Raw genomic sequence first — 17,147 nt, forward strand, 5'->3', positions numbered from 1 at the left:
TTTGAACTCAGGTCCTCCTGACTTCAGGGCTGGTGTTCTATCCACTGAGCCACCTAGCTGCCCTTATTTTTGTTTTTTATTTTTATTTTTATTTTTTGTATTTGTCATTTCTTAAAGCACAGTGATGTTCCATTGCATTCATGTACCATAATTTGTTTAGCCATAACTGAATTGTTGGGTATTCAATTTATTTCTAATTCTTTGCTACTACATAAAGTGATGCTAGAAAATTTTCTTCTTATCAATGACTTCTTTGAGATATAAACCCAGTAATGAAATCTCTGGGTCAAAGAGTATGGACATTTTAGACCCTTTATTGGTATGCTTTTAAATTGCTTTCCAGAATGGTTATATTAAATCAGAGCTCCGCCATCAACGCATCAGTGTGCTGATCTTCACACAACCCCCTCCAATGCTGACTCTTCCTAACATTTGTCGCCTTTGAAAATCAGCAGGGTGTGAGGTGAGACCTCAAAGTTGTTTTGATTTACTTGTCTGTAATGCTATTAGTGATTTGAAGCACTCTTTTATCAGGTCACAAATTATTTGAAATTCTGCTTTTGAGAACTTTATTCATATCCTGTGACCACTTACCTATTGGGGAATGACTTTTGGAAATGTATGGATAGGTAGGTGTTTTGTTGTTTCGTTGTTTTCCATTGTGTCTGACTCTTCATGACCCCACTTGGGGTTTTCTTGGCACAGAGACTGGAATGGTTTGCCATTTCCTTCTCTACCTCATTTGACAGATGAGGGAACTGAGGTGAACAGGGTTAAGTGACTTGCCCAGGATCACACAGCCAAGTGTCTGAGGCTAGATTTGAACTTGGGAAGATAAGTCTTCCTAACTCCAGGCCTGGTAGTCTATCCACTGTGCCACCTAGCTGCCCAGATAGGTAGGTAGATAGATAGGTGGATGTAGAAATATCTGTACATATATCTATACATACATACAGATATACACAAATATAAATATATGTATGTGGAAAGATACATATACATCAAAAGTCATATATCTAATCTATATCTATATGTATACACACACTCATGTCAGTTGTTTGTGTATCTTCTATGCACAACCTTTATCAGAGCAATTTGATACAAAGACTCTTTTTCTTTTATCATTCAACTATTTCTCTTCTCATCCTAGGTGCATTAATTTTGTTTTTCAAGAAGCTTTTTAATCTCATGTAATCAAGCAACCGAGAATCGATTCTTGCTTTGTTGCATCTCAGCTTTAGAAGCTGCATTGAGTGTACAATCATCTTTGAACAAAAAAATCATGCACCAACTCTCCCTCCACTTAAGTCTTGGCTTGTAGCCTTTTCAAGTTAAACAATTTGCCATCAGTGCAGCAACTGACCTTGATACCATTTTCATCCTCATTGAAGGCGTCTGACAACATGGCTGAAAATATCATGCTAAAAAGCACAGGAGCAAGCACACAGCCTTGCTTCACTGCATTGGTGACTGGGAAAGCTCTAGAGCAGCCCTCACACCAGAGGTACTTGTCTTCCCTGAACACACCCTACTGGTCAAACCCTATGTATGCATTAGAGAAATCACTGTGGCTGCTAAGTGGGGCATGGGCTGGAGTAGGGGTATACTTGAGGTTGGGAGACCCCAGGTAGGCCATTGCAATCACCTAGAGATGAGAGGGGCATGTGTGAGTAAAGAGAAGGGGTTGGTTACAAGAGATGACATGGAGGTAGAAATGGCAGGATGTGGCTACTGACTGGGTATGTGGGGTCAGAGACAGTGAGGAGTTGAGGATGACCCAAGATTAGAAAACCAAGAGACTAGAGAGATGATGGTGCCTTCGAGAGAAACAAGGCGGTTTGGAAGAGGGATACCGCTGTTACCATGCTGCCTCCTGAGATCACTGGCTTCTCTCAACTCCTTCACTACCACTGGCCTGGACTAGTTTTGTTACTTGCATTATTAATTTTTTTTGGTGGGGGTAGGGGTGGGGGTGGAGGAAGAAGCAGGTGATGTGTAGGTAGTTTGTCTTGCATCGTTAATTAACTTTTCATGTGTCTATACTTGGTCTTCTCAACTGGACTATTGATTCCAGTTTCTCAGTTATGAGGGGAGGGTTGGTGATTATTTGTCTCCCAGAGTAAATGCTCAATACTCACTTATCAGTTGATGGTTGAAGTGACAGCTTGGGGACTCAGTGCAGGAACACTAGGGAGGTGGCTATTTAAGGACACAAACAGACAATAGCAGCCAACAACAGAAAGTACTTTGACACCAGGAAACTTTTTTTTTTTTTTTTGGGTGAGGCAACCAGGGTTAAGTGACTTGCCCAGGATCACACAGCTAGTGTTAAGTGTCTGCGGCTGGATTTGAACTCAGGTCCTCCTGACTTCAAGGCTGGAGCTCTATCCACTGCGCCACCTAGCTGCCACAGGAAACTTTTTAAAAAATAAATTTGATTAATCTCTTTTCTTTCGACACCACTTACATTTCCCAATGTGCACCTCCCTCTCCTCCTTCCAGAGAGGCGTCTCTTATGACAAAGAATAAAAAAAGAGAACAAAAACCTTTGCTGAATCTAAACAACAAAACAACAAACCTGCAAAGTCTGATATTCCATGTAGCGTTCTATACCCATGAACTGTCCCATCTGCAGAGAAGTTGGAGATGTAGATATCTCTGTGTATTTCTTCTTTGGGACGAACCCTGGCCATGTAGCATTGGATTTTACTTCTCTGGAAATGCATTGTAGAAGGCAGCTAAGTGGCACAGTGGATAGGTACTAGACTTGGAATCAGAAGGACTCATCTTCATGAGTTCAAATCCAGCCTCAGGCACTTACTGGCTGTGTGACCCTAGGCAAGTCACTTAATCTCTGCTTGCCTCAGTTTCCTCAGCTGTAAAATGAGATAACCACATTTACTTTGCAGAATTGTGGTGAATCTCAAATGAGATAATATTTGAAAAGCACAGTGCCTGGCACACAGTAGGTGCTACATAAATGCTTTTTCCCTTCTCTTCTCCTCCCTTCCCCTACTTGTAATGCCTCTTGCTTTAGGTCTTTATTTAACTCTTTAACTTTGTCCTGTATTTTTCTCTTGTTTCTCTTAATTAGATAAGCTTTTTAAAGGCAAGGCCTTTGTCTCATATTTCATACATTTAGCACCTAGAGTAGTAAGCTCTTTCACAGATATTTGTTGCTGATCTTTATGTTTTGGGGGAACAGTATAACTGAATCTACAGTATTATGAAGTTTTTGCCACGTTGGTTTTGTTACTTGCATTATTAATTTTTTTTTGGTGGGGGTAGGGGTGGGGGTGGAGGAAGAAGCAGGTGATGTGGGAGTAGTGATAGCAGCACACTGGTTGTTGGGAGGTCTGCCTGGTTATTTCTCAATCCCGGATCTCCTGTGGTCAGATCAAAGATCTGCCCAAGTCTGCTTGTCTGTCTTCATTGTCAGAGGGATGACTTTCTGTGGTTGGGGTGGAAACTGAGAGTAGGAGGGAGCTAAGGGCTGAGGTGGGAGAAGCAGAACACAGGGAAGTGAAGGAAAAAAGGACCTTTTTGGTAATAAAAGTTCTGTGGACCAGTAACAGTTAGCCCCGGCCTGGTGGCTAGGAGACACCCATTACGTCCTCATTACAGTTTGGTGAAGAGCTTTCAGGGGCATGTGTCCCTCTCTCAATTTCCCTCCCAGCCTAGCTCCCTGCCCAGCCTCTTAGGCCTCCTGCCTCCTGCCTCCAGTAAACCCCAATTGAAAAGAGCTTTGACATCATTTGTTTCAGCGTTTTCATTGGTAGAAGGGAGAGTTCCAAGGGTGAGAATGAGTGGATGAGTGAGGGCAGTGACTTGAGGGTCTTGGACTTCTGAGCATTATAAGGGTCGTTCTTATGGAGTCAGGCCCTTCTGGTTTGAAGTTCATGGCTTATAACTTGTGGCATTTCATTGTATTTCAGGGTGGATAGAAACAGAAACCCCACAGTTCTTTAAAGGCCAGTGGGAGAAAATCCCAGTGTTATGTCAGTTTAAACAGTTGTACAGTGCCCAGAAATAAATTTGAGAGCAGCAGACAAATGTTGAACACTCTGAAGAAACCGGTTCTTTTATCCTTTTAAAAATGTGGGGCTGGGAAGGAAATTCTGCCTACACAAGGGCAATTCATTTCAGCCCATTTCTAGGCCTGTGCTGAGAAAGGCTGTTGAAAGCTTACGAGATAGTTTTTCTTTGATATTTATTTGTATGTTTGATATTTGTGTTTGATAAATACATATTTACTTAAAAAAAAAAAAACTAACAAGTCTATGGGAGTTGCATCATAGTCTTGAACCAGGTAGTTAAACCACTTTCTGGGGATGAGAGGTCTGGAGCCTCACCATCAGCGAGCAAATCTGTTCCATCCACAAACCCCCCCTCCATCCTTGACCTTTTGGACTAATATTCCTTGTCACTTTCATTGACACCGGTGACATTCTTGGCCAAAGGAAGAGATGGGCATGCTTCTTGCTTCCCACTTCTACTTTCAAACAATTTGCCTGCCTCCCTACCCCTCTATCCCACTGCCTGTCTTTGAGGTCCATGCAGTTCTTTTATACAGCCCTTTCCATATTGGAGTTACCTAACCTCCAGCCTTCAGGTATCTTCAGTTCTTGGCTTTCCCAAGAACTGGCTCATGGTCTTCCCCTCAATTCAGGCCCCTGCCACCAATACTTAGGGGCTTTGATATTCATATTGATTACCCCTCTGCCACCCTGACCATCCAGATCTTTGAATTCTTCAATTCAGAGTGACCTCCTTTCCTATTCTACTTTATTCACATACGGCCTAGGACACATTTTAGGTCTCAGCATCTCATAGGGGTAGAATAGACATTAGAGGCCATCTCTCAGAACTTTGAAATGCTACCCTCTGACCGCAGCCTTTTCTTTTCTGACTTCTCTCCCATTGGCTCACTCACACTTTGCCCTTTGACCCATCCCTGTCCTCCTATCCATTTGCCTTTTTCCCATGAACTGCTTCTAGGGCGTTTCATTAGCTTCTACCCTAGAACCTTTTACCCCTCTCCGATCTTTGTTGACCTGCAGATCGTCACCTGTGAGCTCTTGGCCCCACTGTCTGATTTCTCCACTCTTGTTCCAGGATTCCTGGGTGTGGCTCATGGAGGTGAGCTTAGCTCGTCCTCAGCAAACTTCCACCGGTCCTTTGTCATTGCTCAGTGGTTTGTCTGCTCTACGCTTCCCAACTCCTTATCTCATTTCCTGAAGTTACTGCTCAAAACCTTTCTTCTCTCCTCTTGTCCTGACCCCAATTTATACCCATCTCACCCCCAAACTCATCTCGGCAGATGAGAGGAACTGAGGTTCAGGCATGAAATGACTTCCCCAAGATCACTTGGTGACCCACTGGTGGACCTGGCACTAGAATCCAGAACTTCTCTGCATCATTGCACAAGCTTCTCTCTTTTCTTCCTTGCCCTGGCCTGTCGCTGTTCCCCAAAGTTCTGTTGTTAACGCTTTTCCCCCCTACTCTTACACCTACAGTGTCACTCACACCCACAACTTCAAGTACCACTTCTATGTAAATGATTCCTGAGTCTGTATTTCTAGTACTGACCTCTCTTCTTAGCTACAGACCTACATTTGCAATTGTCTTCAGAACGATTTCTACCCAGGTGGCCCAGTGGCATCTGTCCAGTCTTAGTTTATTACGTTTCTTGTGGACATATGGGCTTGGAGTCAAAAAGACCTGAGTTCAAATGCTGCCTCATTCATTTACTGTCTTTCTGATTATAGGCAAGTCACTTAACCTCTCTCAGCCTCAGTTTCCTCATCTGTAAAATGGGGATAATTATTATTATAATTAATTATTAACATCCCATTAATTATAAACATCCCATTTGTATGGTTATCATGAAGATCACATCAGATAATGTAAAGAAAGTGCTTTACAAATCTTGTGGTGCTGTATAAATGGTAGTTATTATTGTTGTTATTATTACTTCTCCCTAAACCTGATGATTTTGACTTCACTATTTCTGTACACGGCACTACCATTAACACAGTGTCAAAGACAGAGCCAAGGTTTTGGACATGGGAATCTTCTTTCCTCTCGCCTGGGGTTATCTTTGAGCATTCCTTCTTTCCTCCTTCTTATCCAATCAGTTACCAAGTCTTGTTGATAAGACCAACATCTTTCACATTTGCCCTCTTTTCTTTATTCCCACTGTAACCATATTATTACAGGCATTCATTACTACCTGCCGAGAGTGTTACAGTAACCTCCTAACATGCCTTCCTGCCTCTATTTGGGGTCTTCTGGGTGCTCCCTTGTGTGAGTGATTCAGAGCCACAGGCAATAAAGCTAAAAAGCAGAGTGAAAAAAGCCCCTTTAGGTCCATTGGCGTGAAATAGTTAGGCCTCACTTTTTAAAATGTTATATCTGAATACAAGTGGCTTACTTTTCCCTGTCTTTGGACTAATGATGTTTTTATTTAATAATCTTTTTTAAAGACCTCTTAAAGATGTAGTTGTAGCATTTGATAGAGTAATATAAGCAAACTCAATTTTTTTTTTCTGGCAATGGGTTGATCTAGCTGGCTGGAAAGGAGCAGTCCGATTAATAGTAAGATTTCTGGCATCTCTTATAGATGTGTTTATCACAATGTACAAGTCCTCCCTTCCCCCACTTTTTTTTTTTTTTTTTTTTGCTCAATGATAAAAACAAAAGGGGACTGACTTGAACTCCCTAGAACTCCTTCTACTCTGGCTCAGATCAGCAAATGCCCAGCCTCAACAGGTCTTGGTATTCCTCATTAAAACCTGCTATGAAAAGACGGAAAGAAAAGCCCCGCTGTACTGAAAATGATAGAAACTGATCCAGTTTTGTTACATTGGAATCTTAAGGTCAAGGATATAGTCATAATCAACCTTTCTCTGTTCCGCAATGTGGGGAACACAAAGACATGGTCCCTGCCCTTTGGGAGCTTCCAGTCAGCACAGGGAGGAACAGGCCTAGAGTCAGGAAGACTCATCTTCCTATGTTCAAATCCAGCCTCAGACTCTTACTAGCTGTGTGACTCTGGGCAAGTCACTTCACCTGTTGGCCTCAGTTTCCTCATCTGTAAAATGAGCTGGAGAAGGAATAGCAACCCACTCCAATATCTTTGTCAAGAAAACCCCAAATGGGATCCATGACTGAAATGATTAACAACCACCACAACAAAAAATAATACAAGACAACGGTAGAATAGATGCCGTATTGGCAATAGATGATTAAACATCAAATGAGAGGTGCAGACGAAGAAGAGTTATAGGAGTTCTGAGGAAGGTGAAGTTGCTCTAGGTGGGAACCAGGGAGTGAGTCTTTATGGAGGAGGCCAGCAAAGCTTATCCCTGCAGGACTCAAATGGATAGAAAAGAGCTGGGGAGGGCAGAGTGAAGAGTTGAGCTACTGGGGAAGGGATGAGAAGTAATTTTGAGAACATCCTCAGAGACATAGTAACAAGTAGGCTCAACAAGTTGAAGCAAAGGTGACTAAGACATTCTGGAAAAGTGCAAGTTCCTTGCTGATTCTCTTTCTGCTCTTCCCTGATAGGCCCTACACTTCTCTCCTACTTCTCTTGCTCTCAAAGCATCCAAAGTATGTAACGTATCTTTCTGCCAATGTTCCCTCCACCTCCTTCCCCCAGGATTGTGTGACCTGGAGTGCCATGATTCTGGGTCCCTTCCAACATCCTTGCATTCCACCTGACTTGGCATGAATTTACCTCCCTCTCCCTGTTCCACTCTATGAAAGTATATGGAAACCCAGTTCACCAAGCAGCTAAGCTAGAGGGAGGTTGCTTGCAATAAAAAGGGGGATACACCCAGCAAACAAAAGCATTAAGAACAACTGATAGTTGGCAAGGCAGTCTGAAGGCCTGAGTTTAATGGTACCCCCATGGTACCCTTAACCAGCTCTGTCATCTCAGGCAAATTAGCGGCAATGTGGTATCATAGGGAGGACATTGATCTTAGAATACAGTTTTGTATGATCTTGAGCAAGTCCCTTAACATATTTGGCTTCATTTTCTTTATCTGTGAAATGAGGGGCCTGGTCTAGATCTTCTCTAATGCCTCAAACCTTCTCATCTAAGGTTATCTCGTATGTATCTTGTACATATCTGTACATGCTTGTCTCTGCCGTTAGAATATCAGCTCCCTGAGGGCAGAGACTCTTTGGTTTTCACTTTTGTATCTCCGGTGATTAGCACAGGACTTAGCACATAGTAAGTGCTTAATAAATGCTTGTTGATGGATTTCTTCAAAATTCAATGATGGTTTACTTTTCAAGAACACATATTGTGAGACAGTAGCATTTCCACCCGAGTAACTGTATACCACAGAAGTAGGTGCCATAAGGCCTAGACTATTTAGTAACTATTCTATTTAAAGGAACATCATTATGTAGAAACCATCAGAACAACTGAATAAACCTCAAGATGCCGATTTCTTGACCTAATACTTTCTGTGTGTTAGAGTAGAAAAATCAGGATCCCTGAATTTTTGTAACTGAGCCAGTGAGTTAGGTCTACTCCTAATGCCTATTTACACCGAGGTTTTTTGTAGGAAACTTACCAAAATAAACCACTAGTACACATTCCTTTTCACAGCTGTTGCTCGTGGAGTGAGGAGATCGGGGTTCTGGTTCAGTCCCTGCCTCTCTCTAGCTGTGCAACACTGGGTATGTGTCTCCTCTCTCTGGCTATTACCTTTCCTCCTCCCCAAAATGAGATGATTGTACGGGATGATGCCAAACATCCTGTCCATTGTCCATTACATTCCGTAATTCTTGACTTCATCACTGAGAGCTCAATCTAAGCAGTTGGCTGTACTTGGTAGTTGGGGTGGACAGTTTGGATCGCAATAGAAAGCACAAAATGACGAGTGAGCATCAGACTCAACTGAGTCCCTACAGCTGGGCCAGGGAATTAGGACTTTCTTAATGCCTATTTTCACCCAATGCTTTTGCAGGAAACTTACCAAAAGGAAGGATTGGATAGGTTTAAATTGCCTTTTACAGCTGCAGCCAAAAATGTGATGAGAGGAAGAACACTTTCACATCTGTTAGTCACTCCAGATGAGCCATTAATCTTAAGCATCCAGAGCCCCCGCTACCCCTGTGTCTTTAGCCTTAGCCCAGCAAACACTTTATCCTCAGGAAGATTTCAAAGAAGCAATTCCCTTGTTTTTGTGACATGGAACTTCAAAGGACTCTTCGTTCCGAAGGTTATTATTATTATTTTTTGTTAGGAGTGGGTTAATTTGTCATCTGGGAAATGAGTCCTTGACCTTTTACTGGAAGTTGTGTCTTTTATGTAGGATGTTAGAAATTTATTCTGAATATGGAGAGGACCAAATTCCTGCAAAAGGCTTTTGTGTTTTAGGGTGATTTCTCTGTGTGTGGATGTTAGTGATTACTGCCATTCCTCCTAGAACCTGTATTACGCAACCTCAAACACAAGTGGTACATGCTGACGCAATCATCACCATGTAATTAGCTCAAATAAAATCAGATCTGACTTGGAGCAGATGAACTCCGAGTGCATTTTTCTTTTCTCAGCTTAAGTGATTTTGTTTGTCTCGCTTAGATATTAAATGCTTTTGATTTTCTTATCTCTTCATAAAAGAGAAGCTAGGAGGGAAAATCAGCATACTTTTCAGATATACAGTTTCCTAGCCTCATTCCCTTGCCATCCTCTACAAAATGGATCCTCAGGCAAACCCATCGGATACTTCCACAGTTCCAGAATCCCTCACTGCTGTGTACTGCTGCATTTCCACGATCGGTCACAAAGCCACACCTCCTCCATTCTTGGCCATCTCCTCTTCTCTAGGAAGTTCAGCTTTTTGAATACTCACTTGTTCTGCCCCTCCCAACGCTTCCATTTCTTGTCATGGTGCCCCTCTCAGGATGTTACTAAATCGAGTTGCTTGTCTTTCTGAGAAACGGCTCTCCAGCTGCAGATCTTGAAGTCTTCCCCTGAACGAAACATGACCCAAAGCCACCCAGATCCTTTTATGCCCTCGGCAACTCCCCCCCCTTCTTACTGTTCTCAGAATATCAACTGTGAGAGGAGCCTTAGAAAGCCTGTATTTCTTTTTCTCTTGGCTTTGAATGATTTTCTCTGCTCCCTTCTATTAAAATTAGTAACTGAGTTCCTGTTTTCCTGTTCCATCACCTAGCTATTACCTACCCCTCCCACAAGACTCTGCCCAAACAACTTCTGGTTAACCTTCCAACCCGATCTCATCACAAACATCTCTGTTCTCATTTTTTGAAATTCTGCCCTTGAGAACATTTGACCACAAGTAGAATGTAAGCATTGTAGGAAAGCTACAGTTGGACTTTAAAGGGTTTGTAAACTGCTTCCCACGCTTAGTGAGCTCTCAAAGCAAAGCATTTTAATTCTCCTAATTCAAGATTATTTATTTTTGAGAAGCAGAATGGCTAGTGGGTAAAGAGAGTCAGCACAGGGCCTGGGAAGAGCTGGGGTGTAGGTCTACTTCTGACATGTACTCGTTGGGCATTCAGCCTCTCAAGACCATAGGGCAAGGCTCTAAGACCATTAAGTTGCATCAGTAGAAGGAATTTCCACACTGGGTGATTCTCACACCAGTGAAATCACAGGTTCAGATCCCCCTTCTCCCTCTAAAGAAAACCTCGTATCAGTGTGTGTCCCGTACTTGAGCATGCCTTCTCAGGCACTTGATTACCTTTCTAGTAAGGGAAACATGGCTGGTAAAGGGCAAGAAGTGTTAATACTTTAGAACCAAAGAATAGCCTTAAAACCTTCTTTCCTCTTTGCAAGGGCAGCCAAAGTTAGCATTCCAGATTTGGGCTGTTGTCTTAACAAGTGCTTTGAAAGGAGAAAAAAAAAAATTCCTATCTTATTTTGAATTCCTAAACTCTCTGACTCCCCAGCATGATTTGTTAGTTCTCCAACATGTTACTACCTACAGAAAAGCAGGCACAGTGACGTAGAAGCACTGGGCTATCAGCTTAAATCTGTCTTTTCTTTTTTTTGGCTTTGTTATAATAAAAAGTAAAAGAATTCACTAGTACTGTTGTTCTTCAAGCTTTAAATTCTAGATTTGGTGTGTGTGGTCTGGGGACCCAGATTTGAGAAGTTCTTTGGGCATGGAGAAATAGAATAAGGCTTTCAATTGCTGGATTAGTTTTGCAACCATCCTTAGCAGAATAATTATTCAGCACTGTCCCCTTTAGCCTCTCCAGTGCTGGCTTTGTCTTCCATTTTGCAATTTAATATCTTGGCTTCCAGAGATGAGATTCAGATTTGAGAGCTGCCAGAGAAAGGGTCTTAGTTTATATGGTTTGCTCTGTGACTTTGGGAAAGGGAAAAGTTGTTTTTGGTAGGAGTTAAAAACATAATAGCTGAATCAAAAGGAGGCCTGGTACTCGATAATTTGTCAATGGAGAACAGTTTATGTTTTCACATTTAGTAATGTTTAGGGTTAGTGAGGGCAAGTAGAATTGTTCAATGTTAGAATTGCTCAAATATGTTAGGTGTGGGATTTCAAGGAACATAGACAACCCCAGACCGGCCTTGAGCTAATAAGAGGATTTATTGAATATTCTACAAACCATGTAGTTGTAGACGTTGAAAAAGACATGTTTATCTCATACTCTGCCATTCTTGGGCCTTATATGGCCTTATTCAGGTAAGTGAAGCTCAACATATACATGGTTAAATCCCAGGCAACCAGGGTGGCTTAGGTTTTCCTTGGCCCACAGATATCTATCTGGAGCCTGTGAGGTTTTGTACTGAGAAAACTGAATGTTCCAATGTCGAATGAGCAAGCCCTCGTGCCTTTGAGAACGCTCCAATTATGAGTAGGTCAGATAAGTCTAAAGCCAGGGGTTAGTAGAATTCTTTTGGGTCTGCCCTCATGTATATTCATCAATCACTCTAGTGACCTCTCTCTGCTTATTCTTCTTCGATTTTCTGGGTGAAGAGGCCTGATCTACCAACACACTTCCACAACAGAAACAATAAGCATTTATTAAGTACCTATGTGTTAACTGCTTCAGAGAAAAAAAAATCCAAACAGTTTCTGCCCTCCCCAAAATTTGGGAGGAAAATTAAATACAAAATATATGCAAAGTAGATAGAAAGCCGTTTTTAAAGGTACCAATGTAGACTGGAAAGAACCAGGATGGTTCCTGTAGGAGTCAGCAAATTTGCTGAGACTTCTGAGTTTTGTTAGGGAAGGTTTTCTTCTAAATCAGCAGACATTAGTGAATGAAAAAAAAATAGTTTATACTTTCATAGTACTTCTTAGTTTCTAAAGGGTTCTCTTGACAACAGCCCTCCTCTGCCTTTGCTACTTAATGCCTGTATGAATGTGATCAAGTCATTTTACCCCTTTGGGCTTCAGTTTTCTGAGGAGGGGGTTAGACTAGATAACCCCTAGGAGTCTTTCCATCTCTGAATGAATGAACGGTTGAAGCTTTTGTTAAGGTTACTGTGGGCATACAAATTGAAAAGTAAGAGACAGTCCTCACTCTGAAGGAGCACATAGTCCAAGGAGCAGATGAAACTCATAAAAGGTTTCAGCTTCAAGTTCAGATGGAAAGGTCCCAAGGTCCTTACGGTATGACCGCAAAGCAGATGTTAATGCCTCTTTTTTTTTTTTTAATGTGGTAAAGATAAATGTTACCAATTTTGAATGAAATTATGAGGAAAGAAAGTACGATGTACACTTCAAAACAACTATTATTACAATGGATACTGTTACCAAGAAACCTTCTGTATAACAAAGCTAAAAACTCTTCTCATGTCTCCAGAGGCTCTGTAGAAAAAATTCTTTGTCATAGCTCTAATTATAAAATTGTGTACATTAAATAATCCTGTACAACAATGCTTTCTCTGGCCTTTGGCTACTTAATAGTTAACTCTATATAATGAAATCATCTTATCTTGCTTTTCAGTCTGCCAGTTAGCATTTATGAAGCATTTACTAAGTGCCAGACATTGTGCTAAACACTGGGGTTACAAAGAAAGGCCAAAAAAAAAAGAGAAAGAAATGATACTCGGTTCCTTTTCTCAAGGAGCTCACAATTTAATGGGGGAGACAATGTGCCTTTGCTTGGTAGGGGGGAGAGAAGCAGTTGTTCTGTGCTACAGTTGAATTACTTATTCTCCTTTTGTCATATCTCCAAGAAGCAATTACCATTGAATTCCCCTTTTCTCTTCTTCCTTTAATACCCTGGCCACTGAAACCTTATGCCACACAGAAGGGCAGCATTGGCCATGTAAGAAGACATGAGTTCATGCCCTAGTTCTGCCAGCCATGTGACTCTGGGCAAATCGCTTTACCTCTCTGGTCCTTGCGTTTCTTAAGCATGAAGAGAAAGGCCTGGTGATTTCTCAGGTCCCTCCCACCTATGAGTCTGAGTTCATAAGAAAGTTTGGTGGTCAAGGAAGAGAAGCAAAAGGCTAGCTAGCAGCATTTTTTCTGGCTGCATGCTACAAGGTAAGCATATGGTTTCTGTCAATATATTCATTTAAACAAACTTCTGGCAAAATAACTAGCATGTCCTGTAGAATTCATTATTAAGGCATTTTGACTAGAATTAATTTTTAAAATATTGATGATGTCTTTTGCTTTTTTATATGCACCTTCATTTCCCAAAATATCTCTTCCCCTGAACCTAGAGAACCATTCCTTTTAACAAAGAATAAAAAAAGAAGAGAAAAAAAAGTTTAGCAAAACCAACCAACCCATCAACCAGATCCGGTGATATATTCAGCATCCCTCACCCATTGTCCCCCACCTCTGCAAAGAAGAGAAAGAAATGTATCTTATATCTCTTCTTTGGGGCCAACCTCCATAATTATAATACGGCAGTTGGCTTCATTTTGGTTGTTCTTTTCATTTATGTCCTTTTGTATGTTGTTTTCCTGGTTCTTCTAACTTTACTTTGCATCAGTTAGTATAAAATCTCCCATGCTTCTCTGTATGGTTAAGCAGGGGTTAACCTCAAGGCCTCGAGGCCTCAGGTTCCTCATCCCTGGTAGAATCTGTTTGGATCTCTTTAGAAGAAAGGTGCTTGTGGTGATATGGTTCTTGTTCACTCTGGCATTGCTTTGTGTCTTTGACCATGGGTATGTTGAGGATGTTTTAGTATTGAAGAAAGCATGCTTGTTCATAATTAAAACCTTTCCTGGCCTCCTTAGTCTCATTCCAAGGGAGACTTGTGCTTTAAGTTTGAGGCGCAGAATGTGGCACACAGTAGGTGGGCAGTCCGTGTTAGAATGAGTAAGTGAACACTAGTGATCTCAAAGGTTGTGGCTGGGGGAGGGTTGTATGTTTCAGACTGTTATCTGCACATAGGGCATTGTTTCTTTTGGGGAGGAGAGCCTCCGGAGATGACACTTTGGGACTTAAATTAGTTACAGTATTTAACAATAAAATCCTTGGAGCAACTTCAGAAAAAGACAAGCATAGCTGCTTTAGGGCTAAGAGAAAAACTTCAGAAAAAGAATTCCAAAGGCTAGATTCTGAAATGAAGATGTAAAATTCCTTTACCTCCCTCCCAAAACACCCTTCCCTGCTGCCTTCTGTGTTCTCCCAAGTCCCCACATAGGCTTGGGGGTGGGGAGGGAATTATATTTGGAGATTACTGCTAAAGGAAAAGTAGAGGGATAAGGAGAAAAGCATTAGGACAAAGCTAATTTATGACCCTCTTTTCTCCCATGGGCAGCAGGCACTCCAGTGAAGCACCCCTCTTATTAATGTCCTGCTTTTCAAGTCTTGCAATAAAGTACTCCATTTTTTTTCATTTTTTTGTAGCAGAAACAAGCTATGGTGCAATAAATTGTTGAATCAGAGAAAAATTCTTAAAGTAAATTTTATTGTTTGTTATTCTGAGCTTGACAAGCAGCAGTTAACAGTCAAGGAAAGTTAGAGATGGAAGGGACCTTGGATATCATGGAGTCTGGAAAAGGAGAATGAGCAGAAGAACTCCAGCTGGAGAAGGATATTAGGAAGGTAGGCTTGGCAGCTTTGGGATTTGTGAAGAAAGGCAGAAAGTGACTCTGGGAAAGGGAAATGTGGGAGGATTTGAGAAGTTGAAGGAAGCGAAGAAGAAGGGGAAGGTTTGAGCTGGAGAAGGGATGGCTTGAGATGGAGGAGGAGAAGGGTTGTAGCTGAAGGAAGGAGTGCATTGGTAATGCAAGGAAGTGGGTAGTTAGTTAAACAAGGGAAAGGGAGGTGGGTATGGTTGTTAGGCTGCTAATGAGGGCAGTGACTGAACTCCCATAGTTGAAAATCTCCAGGAGATATATTTTTGTAATGGATTTTGGTGTTTTTTTTTTCTTACCTTCCCAGTGGGGAAGGGAAAGGGAGAAGGGAAGGGGAGAATTTGGAACTAAAAAGAAATTTAGATTAAATTTTAAAAAAAGAAAATTTCCGTAGGAAGTTTGTCATAAAAGTTGTCCAGTGATCTGCTAGCAGGAACCAAAAAGGACCGAGATCTCACTTCAGCAGTAGTGAATTTTGCCGTGATCTGCATAGAATATGTATTGTTTGTATCTCTTCCATGGCCAAGTGACCATTTAAAATGTGGGCTGATCTCCAGAGACCCAAGGAATCCTCTTCCACTTTCCAGGTTCCCAGGGACCATGAAGTGTTCTTGAAGCTCACAGGTAAACAAACCAAGAGGGTTTCACTGCTAAAACAAAGAAGGCTCAGAAGAGGCAAAGTGGGTTGCTGACCTTGACTAGGAGTGAAAGGATAGCAAAACACAACCAAGAGCCACTGAACATTTGGAGCTAAGAGACAGATAGGAGGCTTTTCCCATTGGGGTGGGGGAGGGCAGTGGGGAAGAGCTGTGCCCTTGGAGGAAAAAAAATTGCTGTTCTCCAAGGAATGCTTTTGAGGATTCACAGGTGCTCTAAAGTGAAAAGTCCTCTAGTTGTGGTTGGAGAGCGAAAGGGATTCAGAGCAGTGGTTGGTGAATCCCTGCTGAGAGGCTCGGAGACAGTTCTTTGTGGTCCAGATGACAATAGGAGAGATCTGTTGGCTTCTGGGGATATTTATGCAGTACTTGACCTCTCAAGAATTGTCAAACCAGATAACTGAGCACTCTTTCTACTTCTGGTTATTCATGTGAGTACAAATGATACTGCTAGGAAGACTCTGAAAGCATTGTAAAGATTACAGTCTTGGGCAGAAAACCAGGGCACAGTCACTGTTGGTGACCAAGGCCAGGGCTTCAGAAGAGAGACTGAATAGCTGGTTTAGAAGATGGTGTCTGAGAATAAGTTTTGGACCGTAGCTTCAAAGGAATGAATGAATGAGAGATCATTTATTAAGCACTTCCTGTGTACTAGGAATATGAAAAGTGAGACAAGCACTTCCTGTGTACTAGGAATATGAAAAGTGAGACAGTTCCTTCTCTCGAGGAGCTTACATCCTAATAACAGGGGAAGATAACATATCTAGGGGAGGGGCAGCCAGGGAAGGGAGTTTTGTTCAGGGGAGTTACAGGGATTCTGAGTTGATCTGTAGGACAGTCAAATTCACACACCTTCTCTAGAAGCAATAGATGGTACAGTAGATAGAACACCGGACTTGGAGTCAGGAAGACCTGAGTTCAAATCCAGCCTCAAGAACTGACTAGCTGTGTGACCCAGGGCAAGTCACTTAAATGGTCTGCTTCAGTTTCCTCATCTATAAAATGGGTATAACAGCACCTACCTCCCAGGGTTGTTGTGAAGATCAAATGAGATATTTGTGAAGTGCTTAGCACAGTGCTTGGCTTAATAAATGTTCCTTTCTTTCCTTCCTTCCTATTGATTCTATTGTTGTGCCCAGAGCAAGAAGTAGAAAATGTAGTGGGGGAAAGAGTGGCTGACTGGCTGGAAGGTGAATATGAAGAATGGTCCCGGGTCTGGGATTAATTAAATGTAGGGGGCTAAGTAGGCTTCTCCTCAGTCACCCATCAAGTGGCTAAATCCAGCGTTTGTGTAGGGTTGGAGTATACTTAATAAAGACTGCTAAGAGTATAATTTGCCTGGAGTATCTAAAATCTGATCAAAAGGGCTCTAAACTGAAAAGGATGGAAAAGGGGAAAGAGTGCCTACATATATCTACCAAGCCAGATGT

The 17,147-nt window shown here is 41.8% G+C and overlaps 1 protein-coding gene across 7 annotated transcripts in view; it reads left to right on the forward strand.

Annotated features, from left to right (window-relative positions):
• TPST1 (tyrosylprotein sulfotransferase 1) overlaps window positions 1-17,147 on the forward strand; it is a 118,655-nt gene that overhangs the window by 15,354 nt on the left and 86,154 nt on the right. The window contains exons 1-2 of one of the 7 annotated variants that reach the window (XM_027862288.1): window positions 14,966-15,029; window positions 15,589-15,685. The exons of 4 other annotated variants lie outside the window; for them this stretch is intronic. The gene's annotated coding sequence lies outside the window, so the exon portion shown is untranslated. Of the gene's footprint in view, window positions 1-343; window positions 464-14,965; window positions 15,030-15,588; window positions 15,686-17,147 lie in introns of those variants that run through there. 2 more of the 7 variants (XM_027862287.1, XM_027862289.1) reach the window with 2 other exon arrangements.

Source organism: Vombatus ursinus, unplaced genomic scaffold (genome assembly GCF_900497805.2).
Source record: "Vombatus ursinus unplaced genomic scaffold, bare-nosed wombat genome assembly UNPS02014768.1, whole genome shotgun sequence".
Taxonomy (NCBI): domain Eukaryota; kingdom Metazoa; phylum Chordata; class Mammalia; order Diprotodontia; family Vombatidae; genus Vombatus; species Vombatus ursinus.